The sequence below is a fragment of the Mytilus edulis genome, chromosome 4 (assembly GCF_963676685.1).
Source record: "Mytilus edulis chromosome 4, xbMytEdul2.2, whole genome shotgun sequence".
Classification (NCBI taxonomy): Eukaryota; Metazoa; Mollusca; class Bivalvia; order Mytilida; family Mytilidae; genus Mytilus; species Mytilus edulis.
The window spans coordinates 87,427,271-87,447,373 of NC_092347.1; the positions used below are offsets into that span (position 1 = coordinate 87,427,271).

General features: G+C 31.9%; 1 protein-coding gene across 5 annotated transcripts in view; it reads right to left on the reverse strand.

Annotated features, from left to right (window-relative positions):
• LOC139520891 (uncharacterized) overlaps positions 1 to 18,401 on the reverse strand; it is a 40,882-nt gene extending 22,481 nt beyond the window's left edge. The window contains exon 1 of one of the 5 annotated variants that reach the window (XM_071313916.1): positions 18,270 to 18,401. The gene's annotated coding sequence lies outside the window, so the exon portion shown is untranslated. Of the gene's footprint in view, positions 1 to 1,588; positions 1,812 to 4,658; positions 5,159 to 6,707; positions 7,130 to 18,269 lie in introns of those variants that run through there. The other 4 variants (XM_071313915.1, XM_071313913.1, XM_071313912.1 and 1 more) reach the window with 4 other exon arrangements.
• Positions 18,402 to 20,103: the final 1,702 nt, after the last annotated feature.

The window sequence follows — 20,103 nt, forward strand, 5'->3', positions numbered from 1 at the left end:
CAACATTAGGAGTTGAAAAGAAAATAATAATCTCAACAACTGTTATTAAAATATGAAAATATGACAGGTAACAAATCATTATGTAATACCAAGATCTTCTTAAGTGATTTTTGTGAGGTATAATTTACCAAATATTTTGTTCAATTGTTTTTTTTTCTGTAGTCTCTTTAACAGCCATATTCAATAAATCATTATAAATCGTTATACAATACCAAGGTCTTCTTAAGAAAAGTGAGGTTTTTGTGATATTATTATTCAAAATGTTTGGTTCGTTTCTTTTTTTACTGTTATTCTCTTTAAAAGCCATATTTAAAAATGAATTGGATCCTTTGACCAAAGTAAAGAAATGCCAGATCTGACAGATATGATATAACTGTAATATACATTCGACACTGACACTTTTTTCTGATCTTTTATCTCACAGATTGCTGAGGAATTAGTGCATAATCTGTGTTCAAACACCGCCATTTATCATTGACGTCAACTAAAATGGTTTAATGCGGTTCAATATGCGTATACAGTGTTGAAAGCAAGCCAAACTGAATACATGTTTCTGTTTGAAATTTCCGGGGGTTTTATGAAGTTTTTTCGTTTTAAAATTGTTATATTTGTACATATATATCCGTATAATCCGCTAAACATGACTTGTGTTCAGATTTATACAGTATAGGTGTTCATCTACAAATGTATATATATATATGGTCACGTGACTCACGTCATTCTCGTTGTACCGCAAAATAAAATCCACGAGATGACTTCATATAGACGCAAAACTTAAAATGATAAGTAAGACTTCCATTTGAACTCCTTCTTATTTTCAAAGGGAGGTCTTTCAAAATCATCTTAATTGATACATATGAGAATTAATTATATATAACACGTTTGAAATGAAGACACGTGTATATATAAGAATAAGACAACAATTTGGCGTATTATAAGACGACAGCCTGTTTTGCTTGTCAAATAGTTCAACAAGTCATGAAAACGAGGTAATAAGCATTATCATTGGTATCAATGAGTAACTGGGATCCTTATAAGTCTAACCATGTCTATTTATCATATTTATACAGACCCCCAACAAAATATGACTCTGTAACATGCCATACTTATAGACTCCCTCAAAAAATATGGCCTTGCAACAGGTCATCTTTAAAGACTCATCACAAAATATTGCCCTGCAACAAGCAATAATAATAGATTCCCAAAAGGGTTGTTACAATGGTTCCTACGCATTAACACATGTATAGGATGAGTTATACTCTACACGTGGATTAAACGTCTCATTCCAACCGGTTGTTACTGCGTATTTATACATCCGGCATGCCAAACGGGCGATCCTTTTAGCAAGGTTTTTACTTCCGGATGGCAAAAGTTCAGATTGTCATCTCGATGGTCATATTTATTTACAATAGTCCATCCTTGGGGTAAAACGTGTGTAATAAATGGATATATTTGGATTTTAAAAAAGAGGTTATTTGAATTTCTCGTAATAAAATGTTACTTTATCCTCAAAAATAAGAATTAAAACTTTAATAGCTTAAACATAAATGTATATCATTTTCCAAAATGAAATACATATATAATATACAACAACAAAATTTTAAATGTTGATCAAGTGATATAATTTAAAGGTAACCTTACCAGGGTAGCCACTCGTCAGTGTGCTCCTTTATAACCGTGCTTTCCACAGTAAATAAATATTATTATACCGTGTCTTCAATTTAAATCAAATTTTAAAAGGAAAGGCTCAATAAATAGATTTAGTTTCAATCTTTGACGCATGACTGTACTGACGAAGACTTCTTATTTATAATTTCACTGATTTTACAGAGTGTCTATTGTATTGGGTCGGTTTATAAACTTCGAGTGGAAACACCCACTGATAGGACTTACATCAGCGTTAAATGTCAAAAGTGTATATGAGTATGGGTTATTTCAGGTAAAATATTAGATACATCTTCTTGTGTATACTAAATAGATGGGCATTGGCCTTGCTTCGTTCCATTTGTAGTATGTATAGGACTAACCACCCGATACATTAATTTCCATATGGCTCTCATTGATCTACATTTTTGGTTTATATCGTCTATGATATGTAATATTTACCACTTGACATTAATTAAGTAACCGATACTTATAATTTTGGCAAATAATGGCCTTGAATGTTTCAACTTTATCAAACAATATCAAACAGGTCACGGTTTAATTTAGTTTTCCATATTGAAAAATAATCTCCATACAAGTATAAAAATACGACGATGTTGTGCAAACTTGGAACATTAAAGCTTACTGGTATATAAACTTAGGTCGCTGCAAAATAGGACCAAAATTGATCTGTCACCAAAAAAAATCAAATTTTGAATCATGAGAAATAAAAACCTTCTCGGTCAGGGATGACAGTCAAAGTTGTGTATGCTTAAAAACTGTACTAAATTATTCGAAAATCAGCGGACCAGAATTGACGACTTTAACAATGCATACTTAAGGAGTCATATATACATGTATAACTTCGTAATTTATAATGCGTAGTGCCAAAAATAACTTATATTGTATAAATATAGTAATACTATATACACATGCATAGGGAAAGGTGTAGTCTTTTTGCCTGATTAACTATACCTAAAAATCTAAGGGTCGATTAAAATCCTTAGCGAAATGAATCCTTTATGACATTATAGTATACTGACTATTTAACAAATACCATAATATATATAGTAATCCTGACCGTGAGAGTTGACCCCAAATGTCTATACTGAGGCTACAACATAAAACTTTCAAGTCTTTATTTAGTAACAATGGTATACAGTATAACATGAATATAATCAAAAGTCCATTTCTAGTACTATTTAATTTCTTTTTTTTTTATATTTTTCCTTTGTGTTTTAGCGCTACATTTATGCACTGCTTTTGGGCTATTTCGTGGGGCGGACAGTTTTTATTGGCGGAGGGAGCCAGAGTGCCCCGAGAAAACCATCGACCTTCAAACTGACATTCCTAGTAAAAAAAGGATTGGAGTCGAGTGCACCAACACGAGTGGGGTTCCAACTCACAACCTCAGTGTTGACTGGCTACTGATTACAGTAGTAACTACTTAGAACACTCGGCCACCGAGGCCTCCATTTCTAGTAATGTAATGGAATCCTGATATAATATAAGATACATATGTTGGGAGATCTTGTAAAGCCGTCAAGTCAACATAGTGAAAAAAGGCAAGTCAACAAAGTGATAAACGGCATTTCAACAAAGTGAAAAACGGCAATTCAACAAAGTGAAAAACGGCAAGTAAACAAAGTGAAAAACGGCAAGTAAACAAAGTGAAAAACGGCAAGTCAACAAAGTGAAAAACGTCAATTCAACAACAAGGAGTCAATGACTTAGAGATTTTAAATAACAGTTGTTTTGGACAAACCGTTTGATTTTAAGTAACGCTTGTTTTGGACAAACCGTTTAACTATATCTTCGCGGTCAGTGTTCCCGGTGATTGGTATTACTTACATTCTAATGTAAAAGGCTAATCTACGTAAAACAATGGCGGGTCATTTTATAAATTACAATTTATATAATATTCTATTACGTTGCAAATTAAAAAATATTCCTAGAATAAAAGATAGATATGTAAATGTAAATTTCATAAACATTTAATCATTTTATTCATTTACCACGATGACTTAAACATAAACAAAGTAAGAAACATACAAAGAGACAAAAAAGACTAACAAATGATTGCAATCATGTTCTAACACACCATAAAAGATTAAATTTACACTTACTTGTGCAACAGATCGCATAATATATAATGTGCACATTTTTCTACATTGCATATCTATTGTTATATACAAAAATAGACAAACACGTTGTTGATTAATTAGTCTTTGTCTGTTTTATCTTATTATACAATTTTGATAAATATATTCAAAGTTATTTCATATATGTTTGATCAGCTATGCAGTTAGTAATGTTTTATCAATGATGACCTTTAATTGAATTTAAATTAGTGTACCCTAGGCAGTACATACATACAAAATAATCGCAGGTGATATCGCTCACATGTGTATCTATATAGGTACAAAATATGTTCAGTTCATATTTTGATCTGATAGTAATATGAGTAGCCGTCAAGGTTAATTCAACAATCATAAAATTTAATATTTCATAAGTAAAACTAAATTCCATTGTAATATTTAGAATATACACTTACATATCCATGAACATAATAATTCTCACTGGACGTTAAGCAAACATCAATCAATCAATTAATATCATTCTGATCAAAGAAAATAAAGAAAACATTTCATAAGTTTGAAAATTAAAACCTAAATGCATTTATAAAGATGTCAGTGTATAAGAATTCTTCTTCCTGTTTTACGACCGCAATAAATCGTCTAATTATTCTGATAGATCTATGTTATGCATATACATGAACATGAAACTAATAATAAATATAAACTGTTCTTTGATTAAACAGATGAAATTTTGAACATTTGTGATCATTTATTTTTAATTTTGTCTATTTTGAATATCAGCTGGTTTTATAGTGATTCTAGAAATAAATTATTATAGACATATCTTAAGTATGCAATGCATAAGAAATATAAACAAGTTTAAATTGAAAACAACTTTCAAACCAATAAAAAAAATATACATTAATAAAACTTTACCTGAATTTCGGTCGCTATTTCTCATGACAGTTTTAACAAGGTGATGTGTCAAGACTTTACATCCATGTGTTTATCGGTATCCGCCCGGGAACAAATTAATTTCACGAAAACACAGTACTTATCAGAGCTCACCAATTATAATAAACAAGAGATATATGAGCGTAACAAATCAGTAGGTATGTTGCAGCTGCACCAACTAACGTCTCCACTGAACCAGAAAACATATTTACACACTATATGAGAGATTTATGAACCTGAATATCGACATTAAATTTTACTGTTTACAAAGTACTTGTAGTCCAGTTAAAACTATTTACATAAGTTATTTCCTCTACTTGTATCGACAGATGGTGACCTGTCTTTAACTGCCGTTATCTCAATATGTCATTGAAATTAGGGATGTACCAGTCGCAAGTATCAATATTAGAGATATATAAATCATGTGATATGCCGCTATAAAGATAAACAATCCACATAACTAGGGTGATTTATTGTACAGCAGCATATATAAAAGATCTTTATGCTTTAATAACTTTAAATTTAACAAATCTACTTTTGTTTTCTTTCGTCTGAATTGTACTTCATGAATGAAAGGCTCAGTGTTTCACTAACACGAAGTGTGAGATTAATTCATATATTTTTATATTAAGACTTCAATATAACTGTTTATAAACATATGTAAGGTCGGAAAATGATAATTCATACACTGATTGGACTGTAAATTCAGAATTAAGAGTATGCCACTATAAACGATAGAAGTGAAAAGTCTGTACAATGCATACTAGTCTCCGTCAATATATATACATTGTCGGAAAATGTATGTGATTTTAGATGCAGTACAAAATCAAGGCTCGCCGAGCTAATCTCTTGCTTCATAGCTAGTACATTTTTTTTATATTTCTATTTCCCTAACATTTTACAAAATCAAAATCAAAAGTTAGTGTCTTGCAATGTAACCCTAGCGCTGTTACCTTTACTGTTTGAAATCAAAATTGTTGTATGATTTTTTTTTATAGAAATTTAGGATTAACTTGTTTTACGTTATTTTAATACTTCCAGTAGTTATTGACATGAATAAATGTAAACCTGGATCGCGTAGACTCAGATGACCGAAAGTATGACCTGTTACGCAAACAGTAATGTCAACATTACCGCTCGCTCAAGGTAGAAGCAGGAAAACAGGAGACTTTATTAGTACATGTACAAATATTAGTACATGTACAAATAAAGCAAACAGTCATGTGCATACCTTTCCTTTGTAAAAAAGTTGGCAGAACTTGTTACTTCCAAGACAGGAATGGAACAAACGAATACATAGAAATGCACGAATAAAGTCGTTGTTCTATACCCCACTATCAATTCTTGAGGTACGTTTCAAATACTAGCCGACTTCCAGAAGTGAGACTTATGAGATAACAGTAGTGTATGTTATACTTTTGTAGGCATCAGTTAACAGTCTTGTGCTCCTACCTCTATTTTAAAGGCTTTATGCACTGCCTCCCCCGCCCTTTTGGTGCCTTACATTCTTAAACGCAGACAAATGCAATCATTACCAAGCAGAAACAAGTGTTGGCTGTTTAAGTCAGACTTGTCAAAATTGGGAATTACGGGTTATAGTATATTGATTTACTACCATGCTTTAGTCTGCTGTAGACACGTAAGAATGTATGTAGAAAGTCTGAGGAAATTATGTAATGCGAGAAAAAGATAAATGTTTCTGTTTGATGGTGAATGTAATTAATGGAGAATATTGTTGAACCTTGTTGAAAAAAAAAAGTTCTATCATAAACCTGACAACAGTATATCTATATGTCAATTTAAATGTTCCTGCATAAACCTTACAAATATTTTTGAACTAATCATATAAACTACCTTTGAACAATTTAAAATGAAATAATTCATATTCATAAAAGCTGCAGAGTGATGCAAACATCGTCTTTATATGAAATCCTAGCGTAGTATTCTCAATAACTATATCACACTTTGTATTTATATTGTAAGGTAAATTTATAAACAATAAGTAAAAATAAAAATAATACTAGTACTTACTAGTATAAGAAACTTGATCATGATTGGTCTTAAAAACTTTTCGACAACTGGATCAAATCGCTAGATACATCATGGAAGAATTGTATTTACTTCAATGGATACATAAAGTGGATATACTTGGACGAAACTCGGGTAAAAGGAAATCCAATTTGTAACATAAATCACTAACAGTTATCCATCAAATGATTACTTTGATCAAATAAAAAGACATTTTATATTTACATATGTTTACATTCCATTAAAACCGACATATGATACACTGCAACATGAACGAAACACAGATATAATATATCTATGAGGAACATATTAATAATTCGTTATGATTATACCACAACATAATGGTAATCAGACTCGATACATTTACATGCAGTAATTGCACATTTGATGAAAACTCTTACCTACACAAGTGTCAACAGACAAACAAATGTGTCTGAATGATTGATAGGTAGATCTGTTAGAAACGGGTTAAACACATGTACATGTCAAGTTACGGGCTATATAATGCGTGTTTATACTACAGAAACATTCGAACCCGGTATTTCCTTTCGTCTGAATTAATGTGACTGACTGTTCCTTGAACGGTGAAGGATACTGACCAAGACATTAGTGTTTATATTGATTTTTCATTTCAGTAAGAAGATTTGAATAACGAAGTTTGTACACATAGAATCCTCCCATGCTTAACTAATCATACATGTAAATAAAAGGGGTAAATATTTCTGTAAAGTTGTGATAGATTTGTATGCTGAATATAGCCTTTTTTTTTTAAACTTGTCTAACTTAAGGTTAATTTGTTAACAATAGTTGGATAAACGTACGTTTTGTTATAGTTAAGAGCTAAGGAAAAGAATTAGAAAAGATAACTTGTGTTTCAATTTATCTCTCTCTCCCTTTTTACGGAATATTTGGTTATCTTCAATTTTGAAACTACCACCGGTACTCGTCTTTCAAACTTAATGTAATATTAAATTGATATTATTATTAGTACGGCCTTCTTTTGAATCAGGTGGCTGATCATGTTTCTTTTTCAAAGAAAAATCAAATTATAACTTTTTTCTAACAATGACTTTCCGCGTAGACCGAGATATAGGGTTGAACTTTCGAATGGCATTGGGAAATGGTAAATAGAGGCATCCCATGATGATAAGAGATCGGTATTTACGCTTCCATTTTCCATCTGCTTTGGCCGGACCTGAAAAACCATACATGTACCCCAGTAAGGGATCAAGGGGCCCCTCACGGTCCCACCCCCTTTAATCCGCATATGTTACACTAACAATAGAAATGTTCATCCTATTCTCCATGAATAGGTATTTTTGTAATTGTATATAATTAACGCAAACCACTTAAAAGTTCGTTGTTATCCGTTGATATCTTTGTCTATCAACAGTCGATGTATATCAGTAGATAAAATAACAGATTAAGTCAAAGTATACGGCAAATACATTAATGTTTGATTTGTAAAGTTAATTAAACGGAAAGTGCCTCTCAGGTGGTAGTTAACAGAAGGTCGTATAGGTCAAATACTGCTCTTCTACTTTCAAATAAAGAATCATACAAGTTACTTCAAATCTAACAAAATATACAGATACATGATGATGGTGTCTAGCTCAAAATGAACACTAAATAAGGCCGTTAGTTTTCTCGTTTGAATTGTTTTACATGGTTATTTCGGAGCCTTTTAAAGATGTAGATAAGTATGGGCTTTGTTCATTGTTGAAGGCAGTACAGAGACCTATAGTTGTTAATTTCTGTGTCATTTTGGTCTCTATTTTAATCTGAATGCGCATGACAAGATGGAAGTTTTGAATTTTCGAGGTCTCAAGATAAATTCTTATAAATTCTTATAACTATGGATCTAATGATTGACTTCACACTATAAATCGTATGTATCATATTTAAAGACTTTGGGATGAGGGTCTTATCCTCTCAACGCCCGTTAGCAAAGATTATTGTGTATTTGAGATAACCTGTGATCCCGTTCCGATCCGATGTACTATTTACAAAAACTATACATGTTAACTCAACTGAGGGTCTAGAAGAGAAAACAAACAAAAAATGGGAGACAAAAAAGATAAAAAGGGTGACAAATCGACAACGCAGATTCTAAAGGAAAGTAGAAATGTCTTGTATGGAGAAGAAACAGAAATACCTGCTGTTTTAAATAACGTATTGACACTATTAAACAGAATGGATACACGACTATCCTCGATCGAGAAAAATACAGGAAAAAACACAACAACTTTAAGTCAAATGAACGATAAATTTAATTCCCTTTCCGCAAGAGTAATCGACGCAGAAAAGGATATAGTAGATGTCAAATCGAGAGTAACTCAACTGGAAGCAACTTCGCATGGTACAGGAAATCTGTTTGATGAAATTAAGACAAAGACAGACAAATTAGCTTCAGATATAGAACATTTACAGAGGGAGAGGACTGATTTTGAAAACAGACAAGAGAATATGAAAGAGAAAATAGACAATTTAGAGGAAGATAAGTGTATATTGAACGACAAATTGATTGATATACAATGCCGTTCGATGAAATACAATCTTATATTCTCTGGAATTGAGGAACATCGAGATGAAGACTGTGAAGACAAACTCCGCCGATTCATATATCAGAACATGAGAATTGAACATAGACTAGAATTTGGCAATGTTCATCGTTTTGGGAAGAGTTACCGGAACAAACCGAGACCAATTATAGCACGGTTTCTGTACTTTTCCGATTTAGATATGATAAAACGTGCCGGTAAAAACCTTAAAGGTACACACTATGGAGTGAACCAGCAATTTCCAGCTGAAATTGAAGAAAAAAGACGGAAACTTTATCCGATTATGAAGGCCGAACGAAAAAACAACTCAAAAGTTGTTCTCATCCGTGACAAACTATACGGAGTGTCTATTCGTCCGGCTAGCCGGACGAATAGTTAAAAATCTCTATTCGTCCGGCCATCCGTCTGCGGATGCGCAAATCTTCAATATCAATAAAGTATCATGTGACGCGGAAAATGTCCCGGATGAGGTGTCGGATAACACACGCGGTGTCGGATAACACACGCGCGTATGCAATGGACGTTTTGAGAATTGGAGATCGTGATTTATATTTAAAGATGTCATAGAGAAAACCAGAGAGAATGTGATTGCTTTAAACAAATGTCTATAGGAGTGATTCCAGAACAATAGCGTATGCATGTTAACTGTGAGGAATAAGCCTGAAATTAAAGTGAAATTGATGATTTACCCAATTTACCTTATGGAGGCAAAACACATTCGGAAAAAATATTATATCAATTAAACTTGCTTGGATGCATTATTTTCAAGTTATACTACAACGGAGATCTATGAACATACTGATATGCCGAGACTGGGAATAAGACACCAGGGTTGGGGATCCCCCTTTTTTTCGGTTGTATCTAAATATTTATTATATACATTTTTTAGCTCACCTGTCCCGAAGGGACAAGTGAGCTTATGCCATCACTTGGCGTCCGTCGTCGTCCGTCGTCTGTCGTCGTAAACTATTTCAAGAATCTTCTCCTCTGAAACTACTGGGCCAAATACTTTCAAACTTTAACTGAATGTTCCTTAGGGTATCTAATTTATAAATTGTATCCGAAGTTTTGATCTATCAACAAACATGGTCGCCATTGCTAAAAATGGAACATAGGGGTCAAATGCAGTTTTTGGCTTATAACTCAAAAACCAAAGCATTTAGAGCAAATCTGACATGGGGTAATATTGTTTATCAGGTCAAGATCTATCTGCCCTGAAATTTTCAGATGAATCAGACAACCCGTTGTTGGGTTGCTGCCCCTGAATTGGTAATTTTAAGGAAATTTTGCTGTTTTTGGTTATTATCTTGAATATTATTATAGATAGAGATAAACTGTAAACAGGAATAATGTTCAGCAAAGTAAGATTTACAAATAAGTCAACATGACGGAAATGGTCAGTTGACCCCTTTAGGAGTTATTGCCCTTTATAGTCAATTTTTAACCATTTTTCATAAATCTTAGTAATCTTTTACAAAAATCTTCTCCTCTGAAACTACTGGGCCAAATACTTCCAAACTTTAACTGAATGTTCCTTAGGGTATCTAGTTTGTAAACTGTATCCGAAGTTGTGATCTATCAACAAACATGGTCGCCATTGCTAAAAATAGAACATATGGGTCAAATGCAGTTTTTGACTTATAACTCAAAAACCAAAGCATTTAGAGCAAATCTGACATGAGTAATATTGTTTATCAGGTCAAGATCTATCTGCCCTGAAATTTTCAGATGAATCAGACAACCTGTTGTTGGGTTGCTGCCCCTGAATTGGTAATTTTAAGGAAATTTTGCTGTTTTTGGTTATTATCTTGAATATTATTATAGATAGAGATAAACTGTAAACAGGAATAATGTTCAGCAAAGTAAGATTTACAAATAAGTCAACATGACGGAAATGGTCAGTTGACCCCTTTAGGAGTTATTGCCCTTTATAGTCAATTTTTAACCATTTTTCATAAATCTTAGTAATCTTTTACAAAAATCTTCTCCTCTGAAACTACTGGGCCAAATACTTCCAAACTTTAACTGAATGTTCCTTAGGGTATCTAGTTTGTAAACTGTATCCGAAGTTGTGATCTATCAACAAACATGGTCGCCATTGCTAAAAATAGAACATAGGGGTCAAATGCAGTTTTTGGCTTATAACTCAAAAACCAAAGCATTTAGAGCAATCTGACATGGGGTAATATTGTTTATCAGGTCAAGATCTATCTGCCCTAAAATTTTCAGATGAATCAGACAACCTGTTGTTGGGTTGCTGCCCCTGAATTGATAATTTTAAGGAAATTTTGCTGTTTTTGTTTATTATCTTGAATATAATTATAGATAGAAATAAACTGTAAACAGCAATAATGTTCAGCAAAGTAAGATCTTCAATTAAGTCGATTTGACCAAAATTGTCAATTGACCCCTTAAGGAGTTATTGCCCTTTAAAGACTTTTTCACAATTTGTTCATCATGTTGACTTACTTTAAAAAATCTTCTCCTTTGAAACTGCTGTATCAATTTCAGCCAAACTTAGGCTAAATGAGTTTCAGAGTATCTAGTATAAATTTTATATTTTATTTCCTTGTATGTCAAGAAACATAGCTCCTATGGCTAAAATAGAACATAGGAGAAAATTATTATTTTTTTTGGCTTTTGAAGAAAATAGGACGATCCAAAAAAACATTTAAATAAATTGAAAAGCCAAAATAATCATTGATGAGAGATTTAACCAAAAGAATTAAGGTGAGCGATTCAGGCTCTTGAGAGCCTCTTGTTTTCTAAAACAAATCTTATTGAAAACACAATGCTACTTTTGGGGACAGGTTACACGTGCCTACCATTTTCTTTAATTTCCTATGAATTAAAAATCGCCGAACAATTTGAGTGAAGAATTGTGCACTGATAATCATATGAGGACCTTACTTTAACCAAACTTCACAGAAACAATAAATTCAGGATCTTTTAGAATCATAGATGAAGCCAATAATGATTGGCCCGACTATTTACTTTACAGGAAATTCATATGCAGAACAACAAAAGAGAGAATCATTCCCCCTCCCTCCCTCAGTACCCAAAAAAATGGAGGGATGGATGGCCATCTTTTTCAAGACAGACAAATAAGAATTATTACCGTTAAAAAAATGTGAAAAGAGTCCAAATTTTATCATAAATTTGATTGTATGATGTATATTAAATAAAGCCATTGCATATTGATACACAAAACTATGACTGGAATCAATACAAATATTGGAATACAAAAGACCATACACATTAAACCACTATTTTTAAAGCCCTATTCCTCAGAAAATATATGCGCACATAGAATATTAGAATAAAAAAGTCTGAATCAAATGTATAGTTTTTTCTTTTTTTTTTTTAGAATGACTTCTTTTTTTATAAAAAGATGTTAGACAATATAAATTAAAACAACTCGTGCTTTATTAAAAACCTTCAAAACACGATGTTATATCTTCATCATTATATTTTTGGCCGGACAAATAGCGAAAAACCGTAAAAAATGCTATTTGTCCGGCTTGCCGGATGCATAGACATTTTTGACTATTTGTCCGGCTAGCCGGACGAATAGCCACTGCCCAAACTATATGTTAATGACGAGTTAGTGACAGTTTCCAACGACGAAGCGCCTCGTGAAGAGCCCCACCAGACACCTATCAGACCGAAGAAACGATCAAGAGTGAGTTCTACTCCAGACAGGGACGGACATAGTTAGGTCAACCTTGGAAGAGAAAATAACATTCCAGCTCAATCAACTTTTAACAATACAAATAATCATGTGATTAATAAAACTATTTTAAAAATACTTACATTAAATGTGTGTGGCTTAAGTAGACGTGTTCAATATCCTGAGTTTTTAGATCTTATTAATAATTATGATATTCTTTGTTTTGTAGAGTCAAAAACGGATGATTTAGACGAAATTGATATACCAAATTTTGAAATTAAGATGAAAAATAGATTTACTTTGCGAAGGGTAAAATCGGGGGGAATAGTATTATGTTTTAGGACACATTTAGCAGATAAGATAAATATGGTTGATACAGATAGTAAATATATCATGTGGTTCACAGTTGATAAAGAAATATTTCGTCTAAATCAAAATGTTTTATTTGGAATTGTATACATTCCTCCTGAAAACTCATCGTATTGTATTGGGGACCCCTATAACGAAATGGAAAATGAGTTTTTGAACTTTTGTTCGCATTATAATTACATTTGTCTTATGGGAGATTTCAATTCTAGAACAAGCAGAGATCCAGATTTTATTGACCTTGAATACGATGAATTCTCGGGGATGTTAGATATTGAAAATACCTGTATTAATACATTACATAATTTATGTTTACCAATCCAGAGAAAAAGTATGGATGTTAAAAAGAACAATTTCGGTAACTATTTATTAGATTTTTGTAAATACAACAATATGCTTATTGTTAATGGTAGAATTGGTGACAACAGTGGACACTTTACTTGTAAAAATGCTAGTGTTGTTGATTATAATATATGTTCCCCATGTTTTCTCAAACTTATAGAAAATTTCTCTGTATTAGAAACGAATACTTTATTTTCGGATATACATAATCCGTTATCATTAACTGTTAATGCCGAAGTAGTTGAAAATAAAGTGGTTGTAGATGAACCATCGCATGAAAAGATTAAAGACTGGGAGAGTACTAAAACTGCAGACTTTATTGATAATATAGACGGAGAAAAAGTAAACGAAATACTGACTCAACTAGTAAATATGGTTGACAATGCAACAATAAATGAAACAACCATAAATACCGCAGTTGAGAGTATAAGTAATTTACTAACCGATGCAGCTAAAAGTACCTTTGGCACATATACCCAGCAAAAACTTAATCCAAATTTACAAAAATATAAGAAGGCATCCAAACCGTGGTTTGACGATGATTGTAAAGAAGCCAGGAAAACATATAAATCATCAAAAAGAAAGTTGAGAAGAAATCGATCTCAACTTCAGGAGGCCGAAACTAAATCGTTAGAGAAAAAATGTAAGAGGACTATGGATAAAAGTATGAGAAAACATAGAAAAAAAATTAGAAATAAAATAAATAATTTGAAATCCACTAACCCAAAAGAATATTGGAAAATTTTGAATAGTGGAAAAAAACAGAAAAGCCCTGATATACCTATGAACATATTGTTAGATTATTTTAAAACATTAAATGCTGGTAGCGCAAATGAAGATGGTGAAAATGTAAACAACAAAAATGATATGGATAGATTAAACATGTCACTAAATGTACCCATAAGTGTAGATGAAATTGAAAAAGCAGTTAAAAATCTGAAAAATAATAAAGCCTCTGGTGACGATATCATTATAAATGAGTATTTAAAGCATTCGTTCCATATTTTATCTAGTATATTAGTAAAGCTGTTTAATATTATATTTGACAGTGGCATTATTCCCGAGATTTGGTTATTGGGAAATATTATACCAGTTTATAAAAACAAGGGTGACAAATTGGATCCCAAAAACTTTCGGCCTATCACTATTATTAGCTGCTTTGGCAAATTATTTACCTCTGTTTTGAACAAAAGATTAAACAAATTTTCTGATGATTATCAGATTATTTGTGAAAATCAGTCAGGGTTTAGGAATGGATACAGTACTACAGATAATTTATTTGTTATTTACATGTTATTTAGTTTAATGAAAAGTAAAAAGAAAAAAATGTATTGTGCCTTTATAGACTTTGCTAAAGCATTTGATAGTGTATGGAGAAATGGATTGTTTCAGAAATTGCTTGGAAACGAAATTAACGGTAAAATTTATAATGTTATATTCAATATGTATAGTAGTATTAAATCAAGAATTGTATATAATGGACAATCATCAGACTATTTCCCTTGTGATATTGGTGTAAGACAAGGAGAAAATCTTTCGCCTTTTTTATTCTCCTTATATTTGAATGATTTGGAATCTTTTTTACAAATACATGATGTTTTGGGACTTAGTAGTATATCTGAAGAAATTGAGAATGAGATGAATATTTATATTAAACTGTTTGCTTTATTATATGCAGATGATACAGTTCTATTTGCTGAATCAGCTGAATCTCTTCAATCTCAACTTAATACATTTAGTGAATATTGTAAACTTTGGAAACTAAGTGTAAATTCTAGTAAAACGAAAATTATTATTTTTTCTGGAGGACGTTTATCTCACAATCCTCATTTTTATTTTGATAATATTGAGTTAGATGTTGTCAAAGAAATACCATACTTGGGATTGACTTTTTCAAGGACAGGTAGCTTTGCAAATACTAAAAAGATATTAGTTACTAAGGCATACCGTGCCATGTACGATGTACTTAAGAAGGGGAGAGTTCATAACCTTTCGGTGAGATGTCAGTATGATTTGTTCGATAAGATAGTGAAGCCGATTTTACTTTATGGGTGTGAAATCTGGGGGTTCAGTAATATAGATATTATAGAGAGAGTACATTTGAAATTTTGCAAGCTACTACTGAACTTGAAAAAGTCAACTCCAAACTTTATGGTATATGGTGAACTTGGTGTGTATCCCATGGTAGTCTATGTTAAACTACGTATGGTAAATTATTGGTGTAGAATTGTCCACGGCAAAGAAAATAAGTTGTCACATATTTTGTATAACTTTATGTTTTTAAAATATTCACAGAATAATTGTAAGTCTGAATGGGTTATGTTTATCAAAAATATTCTTGATACATGTGGTTACAGTAATATATGGTTAGCACAAACTGGCTTTAGCACAAAATGGCTGAGTAATAGTTTAAAACAGAAGCTATTTGATCAATTTCAACAGAACTGGCGTTCAAATATATGTAATTCGTCAAAAGGTTTATCATATAGATTATATAAGGATAAGTTTGAATTCGAAAAATATTTAGATATATTACCAGATAGAGATAGAGTTACATTTTGTAGATTTAGGACTGGGAATCATAGATTACCAATTGAAACTGGAAGATGGATAGGTTTAGATAGAGAAATGAGATATTGTAATTTATGTCAATGTCAAGAATTAGGTGATGAATTTCACTTTCTTTTGAATTGTAAATCCCTAGACGACTCAAGAAAACTGTTTTTAGATAACTGTTATTGTAGCAGAGTAAATATAATTAAATTTTGTAAATTATTACAAACAACACATAGAAATAAGTTAAAAAATATATGCAAATTTATTAAGGTTATAAATTCAGTAGCAGGTCTTCCTGGTTAGCCTTTGTCTATTTGTTTTTCTATTATGATAACTTCTTGTATATATATATATATATTTAATTATATGCAAAGTAATTGTAACATTCCTATCTTGTCATGTGCACAATTTATTTTGTATACTATGTATTATTATTTCATTCTTTGTACCAATGTGTATACAGTGGTTTTAAAGAATAAAATTGTCTGTCTGTCTGTCTGTCTGGTCTCTTGTGAAGAGTTGTCTCATTGGCAATCATACCACATCTTCTTATTTCATATATACTATATGTATTTGTACAATAAATTCTTCCTCGTCCAGTGATGACATTGATACAATCTACATAATATATGTACCCTCTCAATATTGTATGTTGTCATCACCCTATGAATAATTTAGATTGAAAGTTATCATCAAACTGCATTTACATTATGGTATATCTATTAAATATCTAAATTGTTAAAGAGTAGATGAAATAAGTGCACATCTCTCAGCCATATGTCGATCGTATCAAAGAAGTAATATTTTCTTTGACTATCATAAGTACAGCTGTGATGCATATATAAGTAGTTCCAATAATAAATAATCTAAGTGCATATTTGAAGGTGCTACGTAAATTGACATTCAAAACTATTTGTCCGCCTATTTGTTATACATGTAAGCGAAGAAGGAAACATCTACCGCATAGGGTTCCAATGCAAAGATAAACATAAAGATACATGCTATAAGATTTTTTAGACATGTCAAGACAAAAGGTATTTGAAAACTCTTATAAATAATCATTAATGACTATGTCCCAGGACTACGATGTAGGAACCACCGATCTAGCATCCATTTGATATGAGAGGATTGGCCTTGTATAAAATATTAAATCAGGGCTTTTTATGGGAATATAAAGTAGTTGAGGTTTGTGTTTGGGGAACGTCGATCTATGATTCATTTAAAGGCAATGCAAGAGGCTGGGCTCTGTAAATTTTCAATAAGGCTTTATATAGGATTCTAGAATAGATGCTGCTCTAGTTTGAGTACCGCATACAGGAAGCGTGGCCCTGTATATCTTATCTAAGCAAGATTGAGGACCACTGATGTATGCTTGACTATAAATCAACCCAAGAGGTAAGGCCCCGTAAATATCCAATCAAGGTTTAACCATATTAGACCGAACCTGCATAGTCAATATAGTTCAAGTCAGTTACATATGTATCATGTTCTGTCACAGTTTACTACAGCTTTTAACTTTTCAGATTATTCAAGTTTTCAAATGAACGATTGTTACATTTTAGCGTAGTATCAGATCGACTTAGGATAAAGTTATTATTCAGATACTTACTAGAAAATGTTTCTGAATCAAAAGAAGAGAAAATTGAACCAGATAGGTCAAAAGTTTATACAACTGTGTATAAGATCACGAACCAAACAACTAATTATTTTAAGGTTGTTATTGATATGTTTTTCGGTCGTATGAATATATTTGGTAGAAATCAATTGAAGATAAAGCCTTTCGCCTCTTAGAAAATATTCTCGGAAACTCCTGCACTGAAATAAGAATGACTGCATTCCAAAACTTTAATAATGGAGCATATTGAAAAACCTTGCAATTAAAAAGTAAGAGGAGGCAGTTGTCTTATTTACCTAATTTATAATAACAGCCCTGTCAGTACTAAAATTGAAAAAAAACATCACAAAACGTGTCATAAATATTATATTTTTTTTTATCAGTTTAATGCATTTCTCTTTAAAGAAATGATTTTCTACAAATAAAATGAAATGCTTTTATAAAATTCTACTTACTGGAATCGATTCTAAAGAAGTTATTCCTGTTGATGTCTATCGAATCCGTCCTGACAAAGCTATCCTTACTTGAATCAGTCCAGATGAAAGCTAGTGATAAGTTTGTTCGAGTCATTCATGACGAAGGCTGGTATTAACCTTTATTGTTATAGGGATAAGAAACTTTATCTTTATACTGATGTAATTTAGCTACTGATCGCTGATATGTAAGTAAACAAATAGGTAATGGGGTTTTGACTTGACCTATACAATGTTGTTTTTATCTGTACTCTCAATAGAACTGAGTTAAATGAAGGTTTGATTAACTAGTTATCGCCACCACTCTCTTTAATTGAATGTATAATATATACCAATACATTCGGATACTCGTCACTGGGCATCTCCAATAATGAAAGTTTGGATGACCCCAATCAAAAGGAATAGTTTTTAAAGCAAGCGAGACAATACAACGAGTTACATGTACGAACCGCGATCGATAAATAAGCTTTTATGGCGTTTACAGCTTTTATACTTTAATGTGAAAATTTGGGGTACTTATCTGGTCCTAAAATGAACTTGACAACGAACGTAAATTAAAAATGCAGCCTGATATTACTGTGAGTTTTTTTTTGGTTATTTTGTTTTTGCATGATATTCAATTATCCACTACATATATATAGATGAATAAACGGACCTTTGTAATTGTAGTTGAAAGAGTTTTTGGGTTTTGTTAATTTAATTTTTACCACTGATTTAAGATAAACCGAGCAAATAGTAAAGGAAAAACACATTTATCTAGGTTCTTGATTCATATGAAAATAAAATTTAAATCGATTGTGAGTAATCTAGTCGTCGGAGTTATCTGCCCTTAATAGTCTACATTTTTCATGGTTTACATATTCTATTTAAAAACTACTGTTAATATAACAAAATTTTGTCCAGATATAGAACTTATATTTTTTTTGAATATTGTCATTCGCAGGAAGAAATTCATTCACTTTTTTAGCAGCAAGTACATCGCATTGTATTACAGGCTGTCCTCGTTAATGTTAGCAAATTTTATACTGGTACTGTCTTAATTGATAAATATCGGGTTTTTTAAAGTGTTGGCGGTTTGACATATTTCCTTACACTCAGCAGATAAAACCTATCAGGAAAGAATTAAATGAAACAAGAAACACGACAGCCAAAAAGATCAAGTACTATTGCATATTACAAGATGATTATCTGTCCAATAACATTTGGTTTGAACAAGAAATATTCATTATAAATATGAAGATGTGGTGTGAGTGCCAATGAGACAAATATTTATCCTATAAGAAAACAGATGACTGATTCAACCACCCATACCTTACTTGTCTTCTAAACACACATACAGTAGATCATTTCTGTGTCATTTGGTCTCTTAAGGAGAGTTGTCTCATTGGTAATCATAACACCTCTTCTTGTGATCTCATCTTCCCTGACTGACTTACAAATACACATACCTTTGTGATTTCAATGACATCTACCTGGCTGATTCCTAAACAAAAATACCTGACTGATTCCAAAACACAAATATTTGACTGATTGTAATCAGTCAGGTATTTGTGTTTGGGAATCAGTCAGGTATTTGTGTTTGGGAACCAGTCCGGTAGATGTATTTATGATTCAGTTAGGTATTTTTGCTTGAGAATCAGTCAGGTATATGTGTTTATGAGAATAAGTCAGGTATGTGTGTTTTGAAATCAGTCTGATTGAAAATCAAACACACGTACCTGACAGTTTTCCAAAACACACGTACCTGACTGATTTCAAAACACATTTACCGGATTGATTTCCAAACACACGTACCTGACTGATTTCCAAACACACG